General features: G+C 42.2%; 1 pseudogene; it reads right to left on the reverse strand.

Annotated features, from left to right (window-relative positions):
- The window catches only part of LOC140478443 (alpha-1,4-N-acetylglucosaminyltransferase-like), a 29,003-nt pseudogene extending 9,668 nt beyond the window's left edge, over positions 1–19,335 (reverse strand).
- Positions 19,336–21,682: the final 2,347 nt, after the last annotated feature.

Consider the following 21,682-nt stretch of genomic DNA (forward strand, 5'->3'; position numbering starts at 1 on the left):
GTTCCTGGTGTTGTGGTAGCAATGCTAACCACTGAGCCACCGTGCCACCCATAAATATGCTACCATGTGAACAACTATTGATTTTTCATTTTTGTTTGTAAAGCAGGGACTGAACATTAGAATAACCATTCACTGGGGGATTCAAAGAGGTGTTATACACTAAAACAAAATCTCTTTGGAAAAATGTAAACTCAGTGCAAACATTAGGAAGAACTTGAAGGGTGGAAATATCTGTAATAACAAATCAGGAAGAGTTGTGAATACAAATTGGGTGATTTAACTCCAAGCCAGCCTGTAAATTGGAGACTCAGATGTACACAGCCCGGGGGTCTCTGGTAATTTATTTGGAAAACAGTGGGGAGTTTTCAGGTGAACAGGCCAGACGTGTACTGTTGTAAGGTCAAGGTGTGAAAGGTCAGGGCATGGGTGCAGCAGAACATGTTTAAAACCTGTGGGCTGAGAGCAGGAAGCCAACACCAAGATCTTCAACAGAACACTTGGCCATTCTTCACCCTTGGAATTTCATCAACTGGTTTGACCAAGAAACAAAAAGCCTCTTTGCTCAACCAAGGGTTAACCCGAGCTTTGTCCAATTAGATCCTTGAGCTGAAAGTAGTTCAGAGAGTTCCTTACCTGTTGATACCAGCCATCGAAGGGCGTGTTTTCAAAGAGTGTTTTGAAATTCAAGGATAAGAGTATGATGTTTTTCATTGCTAAAAGAATTTGGAAGGTTGTGGACTGATCTGGATAGTCAGATAAATTACCATTGAATCCCACCAGGAAATAATAAATGGGTCCCTCAGGATTCACATGAGCAGCTGACTCAATGAAGCAAATGGCCAGTGCTGAGGGTCATGATCCCAGGGCTTGCATCTGGGCTGGGGCATCCAACATCAAACTTACCCATCATTTGTTAAAGGTGGTTGATGAGCTGAAGTCGTCTGTACAGGATAACACAAGCAAACACAAATAAGGTGACCAGGCAAAATCTCTTGTATACTTTCATGATTTCCAACTGTTCTTCAGTGACTGCCGTGCAACATAAAAACAAAGATCTGATCCACTAGTTTTTTTAAAAAAAACGTAATTTGATTCAACTCACAGTAATAATGTCTGGACTGATCAAAAGTCCATGCAGCCTTTTCTCAACTTTTACTGTGCGCTAAATCTTCTTCCCTTATTGCATTACCTGTTACTTCTTCATGTTTGAAAGGACTATGTTATATTCACTATTATCATGGTAAAATCAGACAATCCTGTTAGTATCTGTCCGACACTCAGCCATACATTTTTAATAGATATTGAACCCAAGCTCCCCCTAAAGTGCCAATTCAGCTGAAATAGATTTGTGAGTTGGAGATGCCGGTGTTGGACTGGGGTGTACAAAGTTACAAATCACACCACACCAGGTTATAGTCCAACAGGTTTAATTGGAAGCACTAGCTTTCGGAGCGCTGCTCCTTCATCAGGTGGTTGTGGAGTACACAATTGTAAGACACAGAATTTATAGCAAAAGTTTAGAGTGTGATGTAACTGAAATTATACATTGAAAAATACCTTCATTGTTTGTTAAGTCTCTCATCTGTTAGAATGACCATGATAGTTTCACTTCTTTCATATGTAGATCACAAAACTGTTTTTAAAAGTTACATTCTCAGGTTAACTGTAACAATTGGTGTCAGCACAGATAAGATGTTGAGATGTTGAAGGTGTTAGCCCCCTGTGTTCCCTGTCTGTGCTATAATGTTTAGACTGATTCTAATCTAAAAAGTGAGTTAACAGAGTCTTACATGGATTCATGCAGTTTTTGAGGAAAGTACAAATTCACCCCACAAATGTATATGTGTGTTTGTGTTTGTGTGTATGTGTGTCTGGGGTGGAGGTTTGTGAGTGTGTGTGTGAGAGTGTAAAGTGGTCTAAGTCTGTGAGAGGATGCATGTGTGAGTGTGGGAGTGTGCGTGTCTGTAGGAGTGTGTGTGTGTGTGTGTGTGTGTGTGTGTGTGTGTGTGTGTCTAGGATGGGGGGTTGTGGGTGTCTGTGAGAGAGAGTGTATATGTGTGTGTGAGTGTAAAGTGTCTAAGTCTGTGAGAGGATGCATGTGTGAGTGTGAGAGTGCGCGTGTCAGTAGGAGTGTGTGTGTACGTGTTTGGGGGTGGGGGCCACGCGCGCACACACGCACTCACACACACACCCACACACTCCTATACGCAGATACACACACAGACACTCTCACATACTCCTACAGACACACACACTCCCACACTCGCACGTGCACCCTCTCACAGACTTAGAGAACTTTACACTCACACACACACATATACACTCTCTCTCACAGACACCCACAATCCCCACCCCAGACACACACACACACACACACTCCTACGGACACCCACACTCCCACACTCCCACACTCTCACATGCACCCTCTCACAGACTTAGACCACTTTACACACATACACACACACACACACACACACACACACACATATAAATGATTTGGAGATGCCGGTGTTGGACTGGGGTGTACAAAGTTAAAAATCACACAACACCAGGTTATAGTCCATCAGGTTTAATTGGAAGCATTAGCTTTCGGAGCGACGCTCCTTCATCAGGTGATAGTGGAGGGCTCAATCATAACACAGAATTTATAGCAATAATTTACAGTGTGATGTAACTGAAACTATACATTGAAAAATTGATTGTCTGTATTCTAACGTATGAAAGGCTTAACAGACAATCAATTTTTCAATGTATAATGTCAGTTACATCACACTGCAAATTTTTGCTATAAATTCTCTGTGTTACAATCGAGCCCTCCACTATCACCTGATGAAGGAGCATCGCTCCGAAAGCTAGTGTGCTTCCAAGTAAACCTGTTGGTCCATAACCTGGTGTTGTGTGATTTTTGACTTTGTACACACATATATATACTGTCACGGACACTCACAAACCCCCACCCCAGACACACACACACACATAAACCCACATGCTCAAATACACATATACTTGCAGAGTTACATAATACTTTCCTCAAAAACTGCATGAATCCATGTAAGACTCTGTTAACTCACTTTTTAGATTAGAATCAGTCTAAACATTATAGCACAGACAGGGAACACAGGGGACTAACACCTTCAACATCTCAACGTCGTATCTGTGCTGACACCAATTGTTACAGTTAACCTGAGAGTGTAACTTTTAAAAACATATGAAAGAAGTGAAACTACCATGGTCATTCTAACAGATGAGAGACTGAACAGACAATGAAGGTATTTTCAATGTATAATTTCAGTTACATCACACTCTAAACTTTTGCTATAAATTCTGTGTCTTACAATTGTGTACTCCACAACCACCTGATGAAGGAGCAGCGCTCCGAAAGCTAGTGCTTCCAATTCAACCTGTTGAACTATAACCTGGTGTTGTGTGATTTGTAACTTAGATTTGTGAGTTTATTCTGGTATCTGTTAATCTAGTGCTTTATGGCTCACCAGCAAAGCATGTTTTCTTTAATTTCTATATTTATATGCTTCAATAATTTTGAAGATGTGTCTCCCTTCAGATTTCCTTCCTCAGGTATAAGTCTGCTTGCCCTTAAACCTAAACCACAAAAACATGAAATCAGCCAGACCTCTCGGTCCTCTGAACCTTGTCTAGATCCTTTCACAGTTAAGATGATTCAAAAAAGTTGTTTGCTCCAGAGCTGACCTCAGCATAGATCAATGCAGTCTCAAGACAATTTGTTTGAACTTGTAATCCAGTCTCTTCCAAATGTTTGTGAGTACCTATAGTCTTAATGTTGAGCTTCTGCCAGATACTCTTAGAGATGGAGCAATGATCACTACCAATTCATTTTCCAATTTACCCTTTGCCAACAGTTGTCACTACATTTGCAGCCATTTTCTCATCTAAATATTGTGTCCAACTGTCTCCAAATACAATTCATCTTCTTTCTGCACATCAACTACCCATGTACCTTCATACACTCAGTCATAGAGTCATACAGCACAGAAACAGACCCTTCAGTCCAACTAGTCTATGGCAATCATGTTCCCACCTGCCTGCTCCTGTCCCATATCCCTCTAAATCTTTTCTATTCATGAATTTATCCAAATGTCTTTTAAATTTTGTAACTGTATTTGCATCCAAACTTTCTCCAGCAGTTCATTTAACTTACAAATGACTCTCTATGTAGAAACATTGCCCCTCATATTTCTTGAGAAGATGTGGGGTTCAAGGTCAGATCCTTGTGGAATATTTTTCCAGTCAGGACATTTTCAATTTATCAGTGCCTTCTGTCTTTTCTTTCCTGTTCGTGGGATGTGGTTATCACTGGCCAAACTGTCAGATTTGTCCTTAAGGAAGTGGTGGTGAGCTCCTCTTGAATCATTGCAAAACACATGGTGTAGGGGCACTCACAGTACAGTTAAGGAGGGGGCTCCAAGACTTTGACCCAGCGACACTGAAGGAACAGCAATACAAGCTATAAAGATTTGTGATTAGGATGGAACTATCACATGATGGTGTTCCTTGTCTTGTACTTCTCAATGGTAAGAGGTTGCAGATTTGAAAACTGATGTGGTAGGAGGCTCAGTGAGTTGTTGCAGTGCATCGTGTAGGTGGAACATACTGCAACCACTGTGTGTTGCTACCTAAGAGAGTGAGTGCTTAAGGTGGTATGGTAATGTCATAAATACAAACCTCCCCTTAACACCCCACTAGTTTAAGGTGGTGGATGGAGTGCCAGTCAAGTGAACTGTTTGTCCTGAATTGTGCCAAACTGTTGGAGCTGCACCCATCCAGGCAAGTGGAGAGTATTCCATCACACTCTTGACCTGCAATGTATGGATGGTAGACAGACTTTGGGAAAAAAGGAGTTGAGTTACATGCCACAGAACTCCTAACCTCTTATGTTCTCTTGTAGCCACAGTATTTACATAATTGGTCCTGTTCAGTTTCTGGTGTCTGTTACTAATTGTTAATTCACTAAGACAATCAGTCCCCTACTCTATGAAGCTTAATCTTCTCTGCAAATCTGGCGTTATGTAAAATCTTTTGCCAATCCAAATAAGCAACACCTAGTAGATCCACTTGCTTTTACAGTTTTAGCTACTGCTGAAATAACTCCAATAATCACAAAATTCCAACAGTGTGCAAGCAGACCATCCAACCCATCGGATCCACATCAACCCTCCAAACACCATCCCACCCACAGCCAACTCCATCGCTGTAATCCTGCATTTCTCATGGCTAATCCACCTAAGCTACACATCCACAGAAACTATGGGCAATTTAGCATGGCCAATCTACCTAACCTGCACACCTTTGGACTGTGGGAGGAAACCGAAGCACCATGGAGACACGGGGAGAGTGTGCAAACTCCACACAGACAGTCGCCTGAGGGTGAAATTTAAACTGGGTCCCCAGTGCTGTGAGGCAGCAGTGTTAACCAATGAGCCGCCATAAGTTGTAAGAAATGAAAACTCATTTATAAAACTCCTGCTGGCTGTTCCCTAACATACATGTAGATTTCAGTAAATGTGTTCCATAGAATTGATTGATAACACATATTAGAATGCCCTCGAACATGTTTCCAAATATATATTGGAACCCCATTTGTCATGCTTTTGTTACTGCTCCAATATTGACAAATACCAACCGACAGATTGAAAGGATAACCCAGTGACTCTCTTTCCTCAAGTACATTCTACTGAATTGGGCCACCTTTATGGGCAAAGTACTGCACTGGTTCCATCATATCACAGAATCACAGAATTATTACTGCACAAAACAAAACATTTGCCCCCATTGTTTCTGCCCCGGTGTTTTGAATGGACTAGTCACCTTGTGCCATTGCCTTACCTTACCTTTCCACCGTAACCCTGCACATTCTTCCCTTAAAGACTCACGTTCAACACAATACTCATCCTCTCAATTTTCCTCCTCCATTCACCCCAAACTCTAAATATTCCATCTCTCATCATTCCTCCTGTGCAGGAATCCATATCATGATCAGTCTCCCATCCCAAGTGATAAATGGCTGACACTGAGCCAGATAGTGGAAGGGCAAAGTTATGGTTAGACTTATTCAAGTGGAAGACGAAAAGGGTCTTTTCTGTTACAGATGTTGGACTGATTTGTTCAACTGACCATTTTAATATATCTTTATGTTTTGAATCCAAGCTCTCAAAGTAGCAATACCACAATTGAGTTATTTCTAATTGACATTGGTGAAAAGTAACAAACTCAACACTCAAACAGAGTCACATTTTCTCAGCGAGTCCTCAACTGACCAGAAAGAACAAATCATATGCTGCTGAACTGGGAGACACCAACAATCTGTTATGACGATGCTGCCCCTTTAACAGGATTATGTTGACCCTAGTTTTTTTCAAGAGGGATCGTAAAGGCAGAGGTTCCGATATGTCTGGAAATGGCTACTTGAAAATACTGGCAGGTGAGTGGCCAGTTCTCCCAGTTCAGGTTTGTTTTTTCTAACTTGGTGTGTTTTTAACAAGCAGTCAAAAACTGATAGGAACCTGGAGAAGCAGCTAACATGAAAAGAAGTCCCACGTTAGCAACTTTTGAGAAGATTTGTAGTTCAGATTGATGGTAAGTATGTAAGTTAGCTTGATGAATTGGATAGATTGTTTTCAGATGTTTCATCACTATGATTAGGTAACATCATCAGGAAAGCACTGGTGGTGTGTCCCACCTCTCTATTTATAGATCTTGGTTTCTTAAAGTGGGTGATGCCATTTTCGGTTCTTTTTTTCAAGGGAAGGTAGATGGGATCTAAATCGATGTGTTTATTGATGGAGGTCTAGTTAGAATGCCTTGCCTGTAAGAATTCTCGTGCGTGTCTTTATTTCGCCTGTCCTAGGATGTGTGTGTTGTCCCAGTCAAAGTGGTGTCCTTCAAAACCCTTGAAAAAAAAACTGGAAATGACATCACTCACCTTAAAAAAACCAAGACCTATAAATAGAGAGGCGGGACGTACCACCAGCACTTCACCGACCCCCACCGACAACGTTACCTAGTCATGGTGATGAAACATCTGAAAACAAACCTTCTAGCTCATCAAGCTAACTTACATACAGACGTTCCATGTTTCAACAGAGGTTTCTTGCATGTACTTTCTTTCTGAAATCTCTCCTGCCTGTAAGGACCTGTGTTTGAATTTACCTTTCACCGAGGGTATGCTTATGGGATGCCACGAGGATTGGAACAGCTCCTTTTTTTAAGCTGCGATAGAGTCAGTTGAGTTAACAAATAAGTTGTTATTCTAAATTCTGTTCCCTTTTGTTCGTGTTTCATCCGTGCGTTTAAATAAATGCTATTTTGTTTAAAGCTAAGTGGTTTGACCAGTTGCGTCACTCCTGCATTATCCACTCTACATCTGCCAAAAACAAAGTTAGGGTATAGGTGACCTCGTTAAAATATTTTGAGGGGTTCTGGCCTGGCCCAAAACACTGTTAACTAAGATAATTTCTGCCTTGTCTGCCCACTACCAGGGCTAAACCAATCAGAGACGTTCACTCTTACCTCTGGATGCCCAGGTGAAAATGACGACTGGCACATCAACCCATTGCGTGATTGTGTGAAAGGACTTCAGAACAATTTCATATACAAACTAGTGAACAGAACATGCCTTATCTGCAATAGACTCTATCTCTGACCCAAGAGTGTTTGATCATGATTTGCTCTGCCAAAACAATTCCTTTTATCCTGGTATAAAAGCCAAAAGCTGTGGATATCAATCCTATGTGAAATGTAAATACAAAATGCTGGAGTAAGTGCCATGCTTATGGGGTAGGGAAGTACTTTTTCCAGAGCTGGAGAGAGACCCTGCCTTTGGCTGTCAATGAGACCCAGGACATCATTGTGCAAATGGCAGCCAGTTCAGTGTCCATCACCAGAGGTGCTGTCCCTTTGCACACACCCCTTCTCCCCCTGCCCACAAACCCCACCAGAGCTGCTAGACAATCCAAAAGCCGGCAGTTCGGTGGGTTCAGGAGAACCACCAGGAGCGGTGGTCACTGCTGTGACTGAATCTGAATTGATAGACTTTGGCCCTTAAAATCAGGGTGTTGGGGGAGGGGGGTGGGGGGGTGGGGTGCAGGGACCAGTCAGACAGACCCCACTGAAGGGAGGTGAGAGGGACAAGGGGATTGCTCAGGTCAGGCGAAGCCGTTACATAAAGGACGGTCAATGTCACTCCAGAATCATCCACACAGCCACGGCAGATGATGTCCTGTCCAGAAAATACGCAGTCTTCCGAGGTAGATGGAGCAAAATTAGGTCTTAGCTAGGTCCCCTCTGTGAGCCGAAGACTGCCAGAAACGAGGACACCCCCAGCCCCCCTGCCAGTCCTCCAGCTTTTGTCTGGTAGTCCCCATAGGCAACAGGGGCTTTCCTGCGCTGGTTAAAAGTCGGTGGACATGGAAAGGTGGTCTAAATGGACTACTTTAAGTCGTTCAGTTCAGATCTGGGTGGGTGGGTCATGTGCCACCTCATTCGTCATCTGGAATGTTGACAGGAGAATAATAGGCAGAAATCCTGTGACATCCTGCTGGCCTCCCCACCTCTCAGGAGTTTGGTAAAATCCAGCCCCTGTTTCTATTCTCTATTTTCTCTTCAGTAGGCCATTCGATCCCTCAAGCTACTTCCACCATTCATTATGATCATGGCTGATCATCAAGCTCAAAATCCTAGTCCCTCCCTACCCTCCACCCACCCCATTTCCCTTGTCCCCTTTAGCTACAAGAGCAATATGTATCTCCCTCTTGAAAATGCAGAACAGTTTGGCTTCAACTATGTTCTATCACTTTACATTATGTCGCTTTATCACATGACACATGCTCCCTACTGTCGGCTTAAACTACGGCAGGTTTTCAGAGCCTAGGATGTAAAACGTTAATCAGGGATTTTGCCGCAGGTCAGTCTGATCAGTTCCCAGTGAGAATTGTTGACATGTCTTTGCTGCGCTTTGTTCTTTTATTATCCTAACTGTTTCTGAAAATGAAACCTTTCAATGAAGGAATACAACTGTAATATTTATGCTGTTTTAAAGCACAATATTTTGCAAAAGCTGATTAATGACGAGGATGCTTTCACTGAAACCTCTTGTGAGGAAAAGTACACGGATGCCTTTGTGAGACGGGCCAACTTTTGATGTTGGATACATAAACTGGATCATTCTTAAGGTCGAATAGCCTTGAGAAAGGAAAACGATATGTGGGGTCAACACTATTTAGCACTTGTCGGTGCTAATTGCAAAGATCTGAGCACTAAGGGGACAATATGTGGTGGGACAAGGATAACAAAGTTCATATGAAAGCTGTGGAAGAAAACTGAGTTGCAATAAAAGGAAAGGCTCTGATGGGAAGGAGTCCACACTCAGAAGGGAATCATGATGGATCCTGGACAGAGGAATGTTCTCAGGATAGAGGGAATCACTGGGCTGTGTTGCTGGTTTTGCCTCATCAGAGGGAGATAATGTAGCATCCAGTTACTCCAGTGGTCATACTGCAACTTTAATGAGGATTGGATTACCACACAAAGGTATAGGTGCAGCCATGCCGAGTTCAATGTTCATTTACCTAAATTTTACTTTGAGATACATGCCACAATAGAGTTTAATGAATGGACAGATGAGTTTCTGAGATATGGTGTGATTTCATCACAAACTCCATAGCGGTGTGCTAAGAGGTTTGAACCTGCACAGCACAGAGAATGCTGCTCTGTGATCTTACCATCATGTACAGTCTATCAATAAAAATTATTTTAAGAAGTAACCCAAAAGTCTGGCCTGAGCTTTATTAATAATCAAAGAACCGTATTAGAATAACATTAGGATATCATTTGATCGATACTGTATCTCATTGCCATCCAACCAGGTGACACTGCTGGCCTCAAGTCCACTGTTTCTTCACTGGCTGAGGAGTATTGATGAACAGAGAGATCTAGGGGTCCAGGTAGAGAGTGGGGTCATAGGTAGACAGAGTGGTGAAGAATGCATTTGACTTGCCTGCCTTCTTTGGCCAGAACATTGAGTGTAGGTGTTGGGACATCATGTTGCCGTTGTACAAAACATTGGTGTGCATTTTGGAGTACTACGCACAGTTCTGGTCTCTGTTATAGCAGGAATGTTTCAAACTGGAAAGGGCGCAGAAAAGGTTTGCAAGGATGCTACTAAAATTGGAAGATTTGAGTTATAAAGAAAGGCTGGATAGGCTGGGACTTTTTTTCCCTGGAGTGTTAGGATTAGGATTAAGTTTAGGGTTCGGGTTAAGATTAAGGTTAGTGTTCATGTTAATGTTATGATTCGTGTTAACGGTAGGGTTAGGGTTAAGGTTAAGGTTAAGATTCTAGTTAAGGTTAAGTTTAGGGCATGAGAATAATGAATTATATGCTAAAGGCTAACTGGTTAGGAACTTAAAAATGTAGTGCTAAGAGATTTGAAGGAATTTATTTTCTCTCAGGGACAGATATAGAAAGAAATAGGGTAAGGAGGGGGTGAAGGAGAACATGGGAAAACAGTGATACAAGGAAACTATGAGAGATTGCCTGACCAATTGGCAGCAACAATAGGAGTAAGTGAGGCCCTCTCAAGAGACGAGATCAATCAGAGGTTTGTATATGTGCAAAAGAGTTGATAGGGAGGAATAGGTTTCAGGAGGACGGGAGAGTTGTAAACTCAGAGGAGACAAATTAAGTACAATTGGAATGGAATATTGAAATCACAGAGAGTGCAAAGGTGCTCAATGGAAAGGCTGAGAGAGGAAAGCCGAGAATTCTCAGCATGATATACATGTAAGCAACACAGAAAGAGGCTCTGAAGCGAGAGGTGAGAGATGTGGAAGAGGATAAGATGCCCAAAAGAGGAGATGTTCTCTGAGGAGTAGGAAGAAATACCACAGTGTGTTTGAGATAAAAGCTGTACCACCACCATGACGAATGGTTGATCACAGCAAATGGTGGAAAGTCAGGAGGTTTCATCAGGATAGGAGGAAGTGAGGACTGCAGATGCTGGAGATCAGAGTCGCGAATGTGGTTCTGGAAAAGCACAGCAGGTCATGCAGCATCCAAGAAGCAGGAGAATCGACATTTTGGGCATTAGCTCCTTGGGTGCTGCCTGACCTGCTGTGCTTTTCCAGCGCCACACTCTCAAGATGTCAATCATCCCTCGGCCATTCAAGCTATAATGTGAGCCTCTATTCCCAGCTCCTGATGACAAGGACGTCTTCCCAAAGAAATGGGACTGCAATGTGGAGGGAAACAGTGATTGTCAAAATGAAGCAGTTACACATTTGTAACTATGGTTTCATTATCGTAGCTACTGGCTTCACTTAAAGCTGTACTCTGTATGTGGGAGTCAGCGAGGCATCCATCTCCATCTATTGGGTGTGAAGAAGAAACAATACGATTGGAGGAGACAGTCCTAGGAATCCAAAACAATTGGAACATGACATGTCTTACTCAACCACATCCTACAATTGACTACCTCTTGGATGTTTGTTCATTATCAACTTTCAAAGAACTGACTAAAGGTTGCCATGGCAACAACATAACGAGCAGTGAAAACACGTGTATTTGGGAATTAGTTGGACAATTCTGTGAATTTTGTCTTCTGTCATGCCTGCCAAACTTACAATAAGATCCAAATATGATGGAAGGGAACAGTGTAAAATTTAACATAGCGCTTGCAAATCTACCTCAATAGCTTTTTAGTAAAGCATAGACCTCTTTGTTGCCTCCTTCCAGAACTGGGTCACAATGTTTACAGTGTCTGCTTTCGAGATGTCTGCAGTTTTCAATCCTTTGGAATTGAGTTATGCCACACCATAGAATCAGACTTATACCTGGATTTCTGCTTCATTGGTTACTGAGGAACGTCAACTTAATAATTCATAACTAGATGATAGCAAAATCAAAATCAGACCCTTAAGTAAATTATATTCTGCAAATCCTTGCCCAGAAACAGGCTAATCTTTGTATGACCACAATAATTGGTCATGGGACAAGAGCAGGGATGTAGTACCGAGGCTCAGAAAGGCTCTGATCAGACCGCATTTAGAATATTGTGAGCAGATTTATGCCCCTTTTGCAAGAGAGGATGTGCTAAAATTAGAGTTAATCCAGCTAAGGTTTAAAACGATAATCCAAAGGGTGGAAGGGCTTGTCATATGAGGAGTGGTAGAGGACTCTGGATCAATGGAGCTTAGAAGGTTGAGGGGGATCTGATTGAAACCTACAGAATGCTGAGAGGCCTCGGTGGTGTGGGTGTAAAGATGATTTTCCCACCAGTAGGAGAAACTAGGACCTGAGGGCACTGACTAGAGAGAAGAGATGATCCTTTAGAACTGGGTTGAGGAAGAACTCCTTCAGCTGGAGGGTGGTGAATCTGTGGAATTCATTGCCACAGAGCACTGTGGAGACCAAGTCATTGAGTGTATTTAAGATAGATAGATAATTTAATAAAGGGATCAAGGTTTACAGGGAGAAAGCAGGAGAATGGGGTTGAAAAACATATCAGCCATGATTGAATGGTGGAGCAGACTCGATGGGCCAAATGGCCTAATTCTCCTTTGCCTTATGATCATACGATGGGCAGCAGCAGGATTTGGAGGCAGGGAGAGGCAAGTCCACGATGCGATCTGGAGAAGATGAGAGTCTTAAATTCAAATCAATTCTGGACTAGCGTGGACAGACATAACAGGCAAATGGGACAAAGTGTTAGGCAGGTTGCTGTCGCAGACTCCTGTCCAGCTCTTTGTCCATCTATCCTTTAACAAAATGTTGTTCAATTTTGCAACAGCTCTCTGTAGCAGCACCTTCTGAAAAACCTGATGTGCAAAATCCAAGGCAATTACTTGGTCGACCTAATGAAGTTAAAAATCTCACAACACCAGGTTATAGTCCAACAGGTTTATTTGGAAGGATTCACTTTTGGTGTGCTGCTCCTTTGTCAACTCGCTACCTGATGAAGTAGCAGCACTCCAAAAGCTTGTACTTCCAAATAAACCTGTTAGACTATAACCTGGTGTTGTGTGATTTTTAACTTTGTCCACCCCAGTCCACATCATTGATCAAGTTAGTCAAAACACAGCCAATCCTCCATGCTGATTTTCCTTGATGCCTTGCTTCAACAGTAACAGTTTGTACTTATCCAGCAACCTCACTAACATAAGCATTTCATGGCACAGAATTCAGACACAATCTGACAGACAACCACATTAGAGGATGTTAGGACATTGTGCCTCAGAGTTTGCAACCAGCATCAGAACAATGGCACTTACTATTGACCTGAGAGATTTATTGATCACTCTGATGGAAAGTCCACCCCGGCTGGATGAGTGCAATTGCAAGGGTGCACAAGTAGATTGGCACCATCCCAGGCAAAGTAGCCCATTTCTTTGGCATCCCATTCATCACATACTCTCTTCATCACCAATGCACTGTATCAGAAGTGTGTTCTATCCATAAGATGACTGCAGCAACCTCACCCAGGCTCCTTTAACAGCATCTCCTAAACATGCAACTTTCACTGTCTCAAAGCACAAGGGCAGCAGATACATGGGAACACCTCCACCAGCAAAAGCCCTCCATGACACACCATCCTGCCTGGGTGAACTGAGAAGGTGATCTTGATTAACATTTCAGAGAAACAGGTAAGATGTCCATATCTTTGCCTGTGATACAAAGCATTATAAAAGCCATTGAAGTAGTCTGGCCATGTTTGTAATTTTATTTATCCATTGGCTGTGTTAGTTTGTCTATCTGCCTTTTCCATGAATGTGGGGCTTAAAACAAATGTTCAGGTATAAAGTATAGACATTAATCAGCTTTACTATGTTGTTTAATTTTCTTCCTGTTATTGTGCATTTAATAGATAGCTAAGTCTTTCATTTGAGATACAAAGCTGGTGTCTGGAAATGAATTATTCACAAAGTCTGGGATTTGTTATTCAAAAGTGTGATTAGGAACAATAAACTGACCATATGGGTGTCTTTAAATGCAAATTGTCTGTTTTGGTTTAGCTGCTTGAAAAGTTCCCAAGATTCTTTCTCACCCCTTGAAAGCTTTTCATTCTACAGCTTTATGTTCAAACTCTTCTGAGATTCTCCCCTGGCTTGGATGGAGTCTTCCCACTTTTTCAGGTTTGTAGTTCCAAGCTTCTATCGTTTCCCTAGGGTTGGGGATTCCAAGACTAAGGGAGGATATTTTTAAGGTGAGAGGAGAAAAATTTTAAAAAGACATGAGAGGCAACTTATTTACACAGGGAGTGGTTCGTCAGTGGAATGAACTTCCAGAGGAAGTGATGGATCTGGGTACAGCTACAACATTTAAAAGACATTTAGTTAGCACAGGAATAGGAAAGGTTTGGAATGATATGGGCCAAGCGCAGGTAGGTGGGACTAGTTTAGTTTGGGATTATGATCGGCATGGACTGGTTGGACTGTATGACTATGATCCTATCAGTGGTCATTTGTCTGGCATTCATGGGTTACCCATCTACTCAGTGTAAGATAGTGATGAATGTCTCACCTTGATACATTTCCTCAAGTTGACAAACATTTTTTTGCAGCCACTTCCTTTCACAGCCTGTTGTGAAAAGAGTATGCTGCTGTTCTGAATGCACTAATCCTCAACCACTGAGTGTCAGTGAAATTGTTCCATAGCAGTAACAGAAAGTAAGTGAAACATAATCAGCAACTCGTTGTACTCACTTTCATTGAAGGCAAACCTAGCAACAACACAGCAGCATCTGTAAAACATTATGTTTTCCACTGTTATTGAAATACTGAACACGATGTAATGTAGATGAAAGTACATCTCGCTTTAAGTGGCCACTGTAACCATTTAAATATCTACAGGAACATTTTGAAATCCTGTTCTTTTACTCCCAGTGTGATTTGAATATTGGGAATTTGCCTGGACTAGATTATTAATACAGAGCAAAAGGCTGGGTGGTAATGGCTCGTTAATTATTGGGCATTGTTTAAGGACAAGGATGACATATAAATGTCCCTACCTCTGAGCCAGGAGGCCTGGGTCCAAGTCCCAACTGCTGCAGAGGTGTGTAAACAGTTGATTTTTAAAAATCCAAAAAGGCGGATGAGTGGTCACATTCTATCCTAATCACAAGGCAGCAGTCTTTAGTACCTCAGCAAATGGCAGGGTCAAATATAAATATCTCTGCCTCAGAGCCAAGAGGGTTCAAGTCCAAAGGGATCCAGGCGTGTGAATTGATATCCCTGAACAGATTCACTAGAAGCTATCTATCCTTCCTTAAAGTCACCAAAAACTGCTCATCATACTTCCAAGTGCAGTTTCACCAAGGTTGGAGGCTTGTGGTGCAATGGGAATGTCCCTACTTCTGAATCTGGATTCATGTCACACGTGTTCCAGAAATGTGTAAAAGCCTCTCTGAATAGGTTGATGAAGTGTCTTGAGGGAGTGGTGGAGTTACTCCCTCTGAGCTAGAAAGTCCATGTTCAATTTCTCCCACTCCAGAAATCTGCTGTAACGTGTGTGAGCAGCTTGATCCATTTCATATCAAGGAGATTCTGTTGACACACTGGGGTAGTAGTGAAAAGACAGAGATATGTAAGGCTGCACCCCATCAACAAACTTATAGCCAAGAGGAAGAGAAAATAAAGTTTGTTGTACCTCATCATCTCAACTGGATCCACTTAACAGTTTCGGAACAGTTTCAATCCATTCCAGGACTGGAAAGTTCAATCTATGATGCCCTGTCTGCTGCCTGTTTTTGATACTTCCAAAAAGATGATAAATCCAGAGAAACAAATCTATCTGAACATCAAAGCAACCGACACAGGCATCGCCTATATCAGTGCATGCAGCATGCTGCCCGTACCATTTGTTTGAGTGCAAATACTGCGATGGGCCCTCATGAATTCTATTTGGAATCACAAAACGTTTTATCCCCTGCATTCAACACAATGAATTGGCTGCCTAGGGTGATGGTCTGCACACAAACACAGCAAAATGTTTTGTTATCTGATGCCTGTGGGACCTGGAGTGTGTCGATTGATCAAATATTTCGGTTGATCAAGAGGACCACATAATCAATGTAAAAATATACACTACTTTTAAAAATGTACACACATTGCTGTTATACTTTATTTACAACATAAATTACTTCCATAATAATGCAACTTTACCTTGAATAAAACTTACCACAGGGAGCCTTCTCACTCACACTCCCAACTGACTACTCGGACATCGCAGTATTTGAGGAGAAATTGACTTGAAATTGAATCAACTGTTGATATTTCATGTAGCCATTCTTCTCAGAAGAGATTTACAAAGGTGTTGCCAGGTATGGAGTGTTTGAGTTATAAAGAAAGGCTTGATAAGCTGGGACTTTTTCCACTGGAGCTCAGGAGGTTGAGGGGCGACCTCATATAGGTTTATAAAATCATGGGGGTTATAGATGGAGTTAACAGGAGGTGTCTTTTCCCTAGAATGGGGGATTTCAAGGATTGAGATTGTAAAAAGGCAAGAGGGGTAAATGTTTTACACAGAGGGTGGTACACATGTGGAATGAACTTCCTGAGGAAGTGGTGGTCAAGAGCACAGTTACAACATTTAAAAGACACTTCAATAAGTGCATGAATAGGATTTGGAGAGATATGAGCCAGGAGCAGGCGAGTGGGACTAATTTAGTTTGGGATTATGTTCAGCATGGACTGGTTGGACCGAAGGGTCTGTTGCTGTGCTGTATGACTCTATGAATCTAAACATATGTATGATGAGGTAAATAAATTAAAAATCTATAGTAAATGGACAGAATAATACAGTAAACTCTGCGGTATTTGAAGGATATAATTTTTGCCAGTTTGTCAAGAGTACTGGTTCATAAGGTGCTGGTTAAAATGAAGTTTGCTGCACTTCACAAATCTCCACCTTCCCAGACTGAATGCAGAGAGGGGTATGGGGGTTGGGGTGGGGGAGGGGAGCCAATAATTGATTTATAAATGCGCCATGATGAATTCACAAAAATCTGCAATAATTTGTTCTCTGTGTGCATCAAGTTTCTTGTACAAATTGAGACAGATTCAATCATGACTCACTAAAAGGCACTGGATAATATTCTGAAGGAAAGAGATTTGCATGGCCTGGGGTTAGTTGAGTAGCTATTTCCAAAGAGCTGAAATAAATACACTGGGCTGAATGGCCTATTGTCATTCTTTGATTCTGGGTGGAACATTGCAGTTAGGTGATAAGACTACCCCTGGTGGTAGAATTGCCAAACTACAAGCGTAGAACTGAATTGCACAGCAGCATATCACCAGAGAGCACAAGTCACCATTGTCTCAGATGACAACGTTCTCCCCACAGAGAGATGACTGGTGATGGCTTAAACCCAAGGGTCACCATGCCTCAGGTAAGAGGAGAGGTTAAGAAGGCAGGACCTTCATGGTGACCTCAGTCAGTTTGAGAAATAAGCCATTGCTGCTGGCATCACTATCCATTGTAAACCAGCCATTCAGCCAAGTGAGCTAACCAAACCCCTCCAGTGAGTGAAACCTGTTAATTTAAACCATCTTTCAGAAGCATTGTCCATGACTTTGTTATACTGAGGTAGATTCGTAAGACTTTGGAATCAATATAATTGCTGGATGAAAAGAGACCATTGTTTAGTTCAGTTGCCTTAAACTATTGGTTATCCAGCATTGAGCACCTGAATGAGCAGAAACTTGCCCTGATTAAATATTGGTGACTGCAAAAAATTTGAAGCATGGGATTGAGGGCGATTTAGCAGTTTGGATCAGAAATTGGCTAGTTGAAAGAAGACAGAGGGTGGCGGTTTATGGGAAATGTTAATCCTGGAGTTCAGTTACTAGTGGTGTACTGCAAGGATCTGTTTTGGATCCACTGCTGTTTGTCATTTTTATAAACATCTGGATGAGGGCGTAGAAGGATGGGTTAGTAAATTTGTGGACAACACAGAGATCAGTGGAGTTGTTGTTCGTGCCGAAGGATGTTGGAGGTTACAGAGGGATATAGATAAGCTGCAGAGCTGGGCTGAGAGGTGGCAAATGGAGTTTAGTGCAGAAAAGTGTGAGGTGATTCACTTTGGAAGGAGTAACAGGAATGCAGAGTACTAGGTTAATGGTAAGATTCTTGGTAGTGTAGATGAGCAGAGAGCTCTCGGTGTCCATGTACATAGATTCCTCAAAGTTGCCACCCAGGTTGATAGGATTGTTAAGAAGGCATACACTGTGTTATGTTTTATTTGTAGAGGGATCAAGTTTCAGAACCATGAGATCATGCTGCCACTGTACAAAATTCTGGTGCGGCCACATTTGGAATATTCTGTGCAGTTCTGGTCACCGCATTATAGGAAGGATGTAGAAGCTTTGGAAAGGGATCAGAGGAGATTTACTAGGATGTTGCCTGGTATGGAGGGAAGGTCTTACAAGGAAAGGTTGAGGGACTTGAGGCTGTTTTCATTCGAGAGAAGAAGGTTAGGAGTTGACTTAATTGAGACATATAAGATAATCAGAGGATTAGATAGGGTGGACAGTGAGAGCCTTTTTCCTAAGATGGTGTTGGCTAGCAAAAGGGGACATAGCTTTAAATTGAGGGGTGATAGATATAGGACAGATATCAGAGGTAGTTTCTTTACTCTGAGAGTAGTAGGAGCATGGAATGCACTGTCTGCAACAGTTGTTAACACGCCAACTTTACTGGCATTTAAATGGTCATTGGAGAGGCATATGAACAAGGATGGAATAGTGTAAGTTAGATGGGCTTCAGACTGGTTTCACAGGGTGACGCAACATCGAGGGCTGAAGGGCCTGTACTGCGCTGTAATATTCTATGTTCCGTTGGAAAGTCTAAAGCCAAAAAGTTCATACCCCCTTCCAGAATCCAAATTCTACTAGTGACTCCATCTCTCTCCCCGTCAACAGGAGACATAACAAACTGTTCATGACCTTGGTGTCATATCTGATCACAGATGAACTTTCAGTGATGTATTCACAGCATCACCTAGACCAACTACTTCCACCCTGATAATGTTACCCAGTTTCACAAATCTCAGTTCATCCTCGACAGAGAGTCTCATTCATGGCTTTGTTACTTCTAGACTGGCCTATTCCAACACATTCCTGGCTGGTGTCTGTTCTCAAAATCATCCAAAACTCTGAGTTTGCAGTAAACCCTATATCCCCTCTTACCACTATGCTCACTGGTCTCCATTGGCTCCCAGTCCAACTGCATCGCAATTTTAAAATTCTCATCCGTGTTTTCAATTCCTTTGGTGGCGCCATTGCTCCCAATCTCTGTGCTCTCTTTCATCCCCACAATCCTCCTTTGGGCTCCTCCATTTTTAGTCTCTTGTTCATTCCCAGTTTTAATTGTCTCACCATTGGTGGCTGTCCTTTCAGTTGCCTAGGCCCAGAATTTCCTCCTGAAACCTCTCTTGACCTCCCACCTCCTTTAAGGCATTCTTTAAAACCTATCTTTCATCTATCTGCCTGGTAATTTCTCAGTTGAGGAGAAAGTGAGGACAGCAGACGCTGGAGATCAGAGCTGAAAATGTGCTGCTGGAAAAGCGCAGCAGCTCAGGCAGCATCAAAGGAGCAGGAGAATTGACGTTTCGGGCGTAAGCCCTTATGTCCGAAACATCGATTCTCCTGCTCCTTTGATGCTGCCTGACCTGCTGCGCTTTTCCAGCAACACATTTTTCAATTTCTCAGTTGACTCAGTTACGTACTTGGTCTCAGATACTTTAAATCAAACTGTTCAAGCACTGAACCAAAAAGCTCCTGTCTTATTTTTGTTTTATAATGATCCCGTGAAACACCTCAGAAAGATTCTCTGCATTAAAGGTGCTATGTGAATGTAAGTACCTAAATGGGTGCAATATAAAGGCGCAGAAAGGTTGGGGAGAACTATCCTAGCTGAAAGCACAACTGGTACAGCACAGGAGGAGATCAGTTAGCCCACCAGTTCTTGCAAAGAATAATCCAATTTATCCCAATATTCCACTCTTCTCCTGTATTCCTGCAATATTTTCTTCTTCAAGTATTTACCCTTGTTTTTGAGGGTTATGATTGAATTGTATCCTATCACACAATGCAACCCAACATGTTGCTTGGAAAAGCTGCTCCATTGCTGGCTTATTAACCAACCACCTTCAACCTGTACCATCATGGTAGGACCGAGGCTGTTAATGCGAAAGGCATTGCTCAAGCAGCAAGTCTAGAGTTCGCCAGATGTCCAGAAGGAAACATCTGAGTGACGTTGTTCCAAAAGGAACATGTATTTGAAGATTACAGTCTACAACATGCTTGCAAGAGAACAGATTTCCTAAAAATACAATCCAGAGATTGGCCAACATTTTGCAAGGGATATTGAAACCCCAAAGGGATGTTAGGAGAAAGTGAGGACTGCCTATACGAGAGCTCAGAGTTGAGAGTAGAGTGCTGCAACCCCCCCCAAAGGGATGTTGTTCTTAACCAGATCCAAATTTGAAGGTAAATTAGAAACCAAGATATTGTTTGTTTCCTTGACAGAGACTTGTTCAACAGTTCTCCTCATCCTTCCACATTCCAGCTATTCCTTCTCTCCTGTTCTTTTCCTCACTGTTCCCTTGTTATAGACATAGACATTTTTCATCAACCTGCTCAGAGATGTTATGACACATCTCTGAAACAGTTGGGGTTTGAAGCCAGTCTCCTGGCTCAGAAGTAGGGTAATTGCCACTGTAGCACAAGACTCTTTTTTTTTATAGATTCTGTTTCCCACCCACCACACTGCCTAGGGAACCATCAAGCCAATTCAGAAATCATTGATTCTCATATACCAACTGACGCCAAGGTCAGGTGTGTAGCTCCCAAGATTTGGCAATAACATTAACAAACGTACAATGATGTCACACCACATCTTAAAATCTTTGCAGAGCCTCTCATATATCATTGTCGCATACCTCTTGTAGTCTCTATTTCTCATTATGCTTAACTGGTCAAACAATTACCTATCTATTGCAACATACTTCCACTAATTTAGGTATGGGGGAATTGCATTGAGGCCTTACTATAAATCAAATTTCCTTCTTTGTGGGATGCAGCTGTCACTGGTTAGGTCAGCACTTATTGTCCATCCCTAACAACCCGAGTGAAGGTGTGTGTGAATGTGGATAAGTCAGAGAGGAACCTACAGGTTCTTCCATACATCTGCTGCCCTTGTCTTTCTAGGTGGTTGAGGTTACAGATTTGGATGGTACTGTTGTAAGAGCATGGGTCTCACGGATGTCCATATTAATCCTACTGCAGGCTAGTAGATGGAGGGAATGAATGGTTAAGTTTGTGGATAGAGCTTCAATCAAGCAGACTGTTTGTCCTTAACAGGGTGGAGCTTCTAGAATGTTCTGAAAACTGCATTTATCCAGCAAAGCGGGGAGTATTCAATCAGACTCTTGACCTGTGTTTCACTGTTGATGCACAGACTTTGGAGAGTCAGAAGGTGAATTATTAGCTACAGCATTCCCAGTTTCTTATCTGCTCTTGTAGCCACAGCACACATATAAATGTTCCAGTTTAATTTCTGATCAATTGTAGCCTAAAGGATGTTGATAGCGGGAAATTCAGCAACTGTAAGACTATTGAACGTCAAGGAGGATGGTTAGGTTATCTCTTGTTGG

The sequence above is a fragment of the Chiloscyllium punctatum genome, chromosome 6 (genome assembly GCF_047496795.1).
Source record: "Chiloscyllium punctatum isolate Juve2018m chromosome 6, sChiPun1.3, whole genome shotgun sequence".
Classification (NCBI taxonomy): Eukaryota; Metazoa; Chordata; class Chondrichthyes; order Orectolobiformes; family Hemiscylliidae; genus Chiloscyllium; species Chiloscyllium punctatum.